Source organism: Drosophila busckii, chromosome 2L (assembly GCF_011750605.1).
Source record: "Drosophila busckii strain San Diego stock center, stock number 13000-0081.31 chromosome 2L, ASM1175060v1, whole genome shotgun sequence".
Lineage (NCBI taxonomy): Eukaryota > Metazoa > Arthropoda > Insecta > Diptera > Drosophilidae > Drosophila > Drosophila busckii.
Genome location: NC_046604.1, coordinates 13,762,367 through 13,768,460, shown reverse-complemented (window position 1 = coordinate 13,768,460; position 6,094 = coordinate 13,762,367).

Genomic DNA, 6,094 nt, shown 5'->3' with positions numbered 1-6,094 from the left:
TACAAAAAAACGAATGCAGATTTTTAGATACTTATTTATTTAACATAATAAGAATTATTGTACAAGTAGAATATTTAGTACATGGTATAATTTATTTAAAGAATTTTAATGATTGGAACCTTTTACTTAAGAAAATATGTGTGTTGATTTCTAAATACTTATTTTTTGTTTAAAATAATAATTAGCATTATATCACAAGAATATTTATTTTAAATGCAATCAACAATAAATATTAATCTTATTTATTTATTTTAAATACAATCAACAATAAATAGTAATCTAATTCTTTCTTTTCTTATTCTTCATTCTTAAAAAATAAAACATTAGATACAAAAAAATCAATTCTAATTTAATTTAATTTAGTAATTAGATAATTTTAAAAATGTTTAGATACAAAAAACTCAATTCTAATTTAATTTAAACAACTAATGAAGTAATTTTCAAAATATTACGTATACGTTTATAATTTATTCCTTGCTTAAAATTAAAAAAATTTACTGTAGGCAGTTGTAAGCTAAGATTTGAATTGTAAAATTATGCTCTAACTATTTTATTAAAACCTAAGGTACTTTATCATAGTATACCCTATTGTAAATTATTACTGAGCATAGCATGAGCGATGGCCATAAGTATTTGTTATTGTCAAACGCAACTTTAAAGTGCAACTCGTTGTACTTTTTGCCTCGACGCCAAATAAATGAACTCAAATGGCATAGATTTGATGATAGCACATCTTCCAGCACTACGCCAGCGCACGTTAATCATTTATTATCTGGCATGTTTGTGATTATTTAAGTTTTTTTTTCTCGCCCTGGTTGGGGGTTTGATGAGGCTGCTGCCATATTTCATTTTGCAGTCGGCGTGTTTCTTGCGTAAACATAAATAATGGGCAAAAGTTTAGACATGGCTTTAAACTGTGTGTGTGTGTGTGTGATAAGGCTGGCACGCTTTAAAGCCAAGTTTAATTGAAGCAATTATGGTTTTGGCTTACCTGCTGCAGCTTTTGTATTTATCACGCCTATTCGTTATACAGTTGTAAATTGCCTCACACCACAATGTGCATTAATTTACCTCACACACACACACAGGGGCGTAGGCGTGGCAGCATTTATCATGGCTCTGGCCAGCATCAAAGTTAATGTTGCTAATTAAGCTACTTATATTACCAAAAAATATACGCTTAGCATTTATTTTTTTCTTCGGCTAAATCTGTTGTTTTGAATTTAAATTTAGATTTGCTTTTAGCATATTTTTATTGTATTTATGCTGCAAACAATGAAATTATATTTACTTGCTACAGCGCTCTGTCAATATTTGCATGCAATTAATTTTGGCTCAGCGACCCCCAACAACAACAACAAGCGCATTATAATAATAATAATAATGAAACGAAGCGTAGCATTAGCACAGGCGCTACAATTTATGTTTTTCTGTAATTTTCCCCCCACACACAGACACACACAAACGCAAATTTATGCTAAAAAGCAATCGAAGCTGATGGCGGCGCTGCCGATAAGAACTTTCAGCCGCGGCATGAATTTTCTTTAAAAAACTTTGCACGTTGCACGTTTTTTAATTAAATTTTCAAGCGTAAGACAAATAAAATGTTGCAAAGTGTATATTGAGCTAATGTTTGCTTATGTCTGTGCTACCCCCAACTCTCTCTCTCCCCTGCTTGCTACAAAATTTAGCCATTAAACTAACGTTGCAACTCGTTTGCTTTAATGACCAGGCCGTTAGAGCCAACTTACAGTTGCTCTTTTAATGTTTTGGGCGCACTTAAAATTTTATTTTTGGCCAGTACTTAAACATAAAATTATGCATAAACATATAAAAGTGCGTTAACCGATTGTAAATCAATAATAACGGCTTTAAACTTTAAAGTGAAGCTGTTTACTAATTAAAATTCATATGCGAATCACTATTTGAGCAGAATTCGTAGAAAATTTGCTGCCAACGCACATAAGAGTGCTATGAAAAATTCATGGGAATTAGCGATATTATGAGCGGCTATCTGTTTACACTTTTTATGGTTTTGTTACACATTCGTGGAATTGTTCATTACACAGTTTTCGTAAAATTCATGCAGCGTACAAGTGTAAGGCAAACTAATTATTTAAAGTTGTGTATTATTAGCAGTTAAACATACTAAATAAAATTTATTTTATTTTGTTGACTTAACGCTGCAAATATTTTGAGCTTACGTTTCTAATCAATTCTAAAGCTTTCAACGCATAAATTTGCGCACAAATTGCCTTTGGTTTGAAAGATTTTCACGACTTTTCCTTTTGCTGCCCATTTTCAGATTTTATTTCAACTCGCAGCTCGTTAAATTTATGAACATGAAATATTTTCGGCATTATTATTATTATTTTTGTGTGCTGCGTTTATCTATAGCCTGCTGCTATATATGAAAATATGTTTATGCACATAAATATATCAATGTATATTTGTGAATTTATGTGCGAAACAAAATTTACATATTTTTTTTTTATTTTTATAAGCAATGTATTATTGTGGAGCTTTGTTTTGTTTATACATAGTTAAGCCTGCGCTGGAATTTGGCTTTTGAAATCTCTGTGCACACACACACACACACACACATACACATGTTGAGCTTATAAAATAACTATTTTTGTTATTTTTGGGCATTGCCATTTATCAACTCAGGTGAAAGTTAAGTGAGGTTGCTCTCTAGTAAACATAAAATTGCACTTATGCAGCTCAAGCAATCGCTCTCTCTCACTCTCTCTCGCTCACTCTCTCTAAGCAGCTAAGCAAACATAACAAAAACACACATACATGAGTGTATAGCATATGTTTATACTATATAGGCCTGGCCTTGTATATTTTATGTGTGTGTTTTGCTCTGAGCCCGATAACTTCAACCGCATAAATTGCTTTAGCACCAAAGGGATTTGTGTCAAAATCAGACCAAAAATAAAAAACAAGGACCCCAAAGACAAAATGCGTCTATAAACGAGAAGTTTGCTGAATGTTTGTTGCTCTAACAAAACAAATATAGTGGCTAGAAATTTGTTTGAGTTTTATGTTGTTTAGTTTAGAATAAGCAGCTCTAACTAAACATAATAAGAAATGACTAAAAAGAAATCAAAATAAATGATTTAAATTGCATTTAGATTGGCATTACAAAATATTGAAAATGTAAATAGTTAATTCTATAAATTTAACATAATTTATGAAAGAAAATTATCGTAAGCTTTAAATTAAATTTATTAAATATGTTGAGCGCGCGCTAAAGTAAATGTTAAACACAATTAACTTTGGAATACACTTTTCCAAGAATTTTGCAACAGGCTTACGCACACACACGCACATAAACTACAAAGAGACTACTTCAAATCATTTGCCTTTACCACAAAAGCAAAGTTCTATAGCTACATATATACATATATATTCATATATATGTATGTGAGCTACATAATGTCAAACAAAGCGAGGCAAAAGTTTTGCCTTAATTTTGAGCAGAGAAAAAGTTTTTCTACTTCACTAAGTTGCAAGGCAAAGAAAAAGAAAAACTGCGCACGCATAGACCAAAGTAACTACGAAATCTGTGTATGTGTATGTGTGTGGCAGCCATACACAAGTAGTGTGTGTGTGTGTGCGTGTGTGGCAAAATCAGCTTACAACTTAAATTGAGGCACTTTCGTTTAGCTACACTTTTGCATGATGTGCGTGCTTTTTGTGCAATTTCTTATAAAAGCTATGGCCACAAATGTCGGAATTGTGGTGCGTAGTGTGGGTGGTGGTGGTGCGGCTGGCACAAATTTAGTTGCTGCGGGATATGTTAAAGTTGATGTTATTATTGTTGCTTTTGACGCAAGGCAACTTTTCATTTGCTCTATTTACTAAAAAGCTGTCGGCTCACACACACACACACACACACACATGTGCATAACAAATAAATCAAGGGATTTTTGGGATTTAGTTGTATATTTGTTGTTTTATTTTATGCTGTGGCTTTGGACTGTCTGCATATGAAAAGTTGTTGTTGGCTCGCTCCAGCTTTAGGCAACTTGTTGTGTTTACGTTTTAGTATTTGTATTAAAAATTAGTTAAAGCTAGCAGCTAGCTGTTTATGCTTTGCGCACTTAACACTAATTAAAGGCGCCAAAAACTTTTGCTAATCAAGCCAAAAAGCAACACACACAAGAGACAGACAGCAACTGCATTATTGATAACAAGCACGCGCGCGCGTGTGTGTGTGCGCAAGCTCTAATTACACACACACACATACACATACAGAGTTACACACATTTCACTTTGATGTCTGCAGCTTTGCAATTTGCTTTGGCTGCTGTGGTTAATTAAATGCTATAACACATTAGCTCAATTATTTAGCAAGCAGAAAATACTATTTAAACATTATTAATATAAACTTTTGCCATTGGTCAATGAACAAGAAAATTGTGCGCAACTGTCGTTTGATATTATTGTCAAAGTTGTACGTTTTTTATTTTATATTTTAATATTTTTGTCTGCTGCACTGATTATTGTAATGTGGCTCATGTTTGTGGCATGTAAATTAATGTGTTGATAATTGAATGCACACAGCCGCACAGCATAAAATCAAATCAACAGCAACAACAATAATAATAAAAATGCACATAAATTACCAATCAGGCTTGTTAAGCTGGCCACAGCACATGGCGTATGCGTAATATATATTAATAAATTGCATTTAGCGCATATTTAGGCACACAAAACAGCAAAACATATATGCTAAAAATTAATTTTAATTAAACAACTGGAGTAGTGCATGCATAAAATTATTAAATTAATATAGCTATTGATTTTTTAGCTACAATTAGTTAATTTACTTAGAAATTCAATTACTGCTATGTATTTTAATTGACTCTGTCTATGTTTTGTTTATATAAATTTAACTTGCATTTGCTTGCAGCTTTAAGTTGCAGCTCAAGCTGCATTAAGCTTAACAATTGTAAACAACATTTTGTTTTATAATAATTTAGCAGCAGCAACAAACTGCTGCACAAGTCTTAGCTTAAGTCTTATGCGCTCTGCAGCGTGAATGCTTTTAGCACTAATCTATATGAAAAAAAAAAAGAACAACGTTGGCAGCTTAACGTGCTCAGGTAACCATTAGGTTGAACACGTAGCCGCAGCTAGTTAACAGACAAGACAAGCAGCAAGCAAGAAGTTTGCATTTATTTTATGCAACTCATGCACTGTGGATAAATTTGAGCAGAACAGCAGACAAATGATGACTATAAATAAATAATGATAAGTTTGAAAACCTGTAACTCAAAGCTTTAATTCATCGAATAATTTCCATGATAGATTATAAGCTAAACTATAATTTTTTTATTTATTTATTTTTATTGTAGACTAGAATTAAATTCTATGCTCAGAGCAACAAAGTCCTTCAGGCTTTAACTATTTTCTTTAAATGCTGTAAGTTGCTTTGCTAAATTTCATTTATATGCTTTGAGTTTACAGCTTTCAATGCCACAAAAAGTATCACAAATGATCCACAGTGCTGTGCAACGTGCTACGCAATGAGTGCTACAGATAATGTAATGCCAAAAGTAAGAGCCGCTGTAGGCGTCCAACGCAGCGCAGCTTACAAAAGTTGTGTGCACATAAAATAATTGCCAAGGCACTAAATAGACAAATAGACGTTGGAGATAGAGAAACGTAAATCACGCTGGCGTATGCGTAATATGAAATATGAAAATTGCAAGAATTTAATTAGTTTAACAGCTTGCGCTGCATTTGACAAGCGCACTGATAATCGATTACGCTACGCTTGAGTGAAACAGCAGGGCAGCATTTAAGCTGCTTTCATGCCTGGTCAACAGCAGACACATGCAGCGATGATTGTCATTTCAAAATTGTCTCATTAAAACGCATGCGAAAAATTTAATGTCATCTTAAGCGGAAATTGCCTGACAAAAGTTTCCGCTCAAGCTTAAGATCGAAGACTGCAGCTCACAAAGCTTTTACGAGCTGAAAACTATTAGTGCCAGCAACAGCAACAGTAGCAGCAACAACAACAACAAGCACTTTTACCTATGCTAGTGCCTGCTGTGCTTTGTTTTCATTTTTGTTT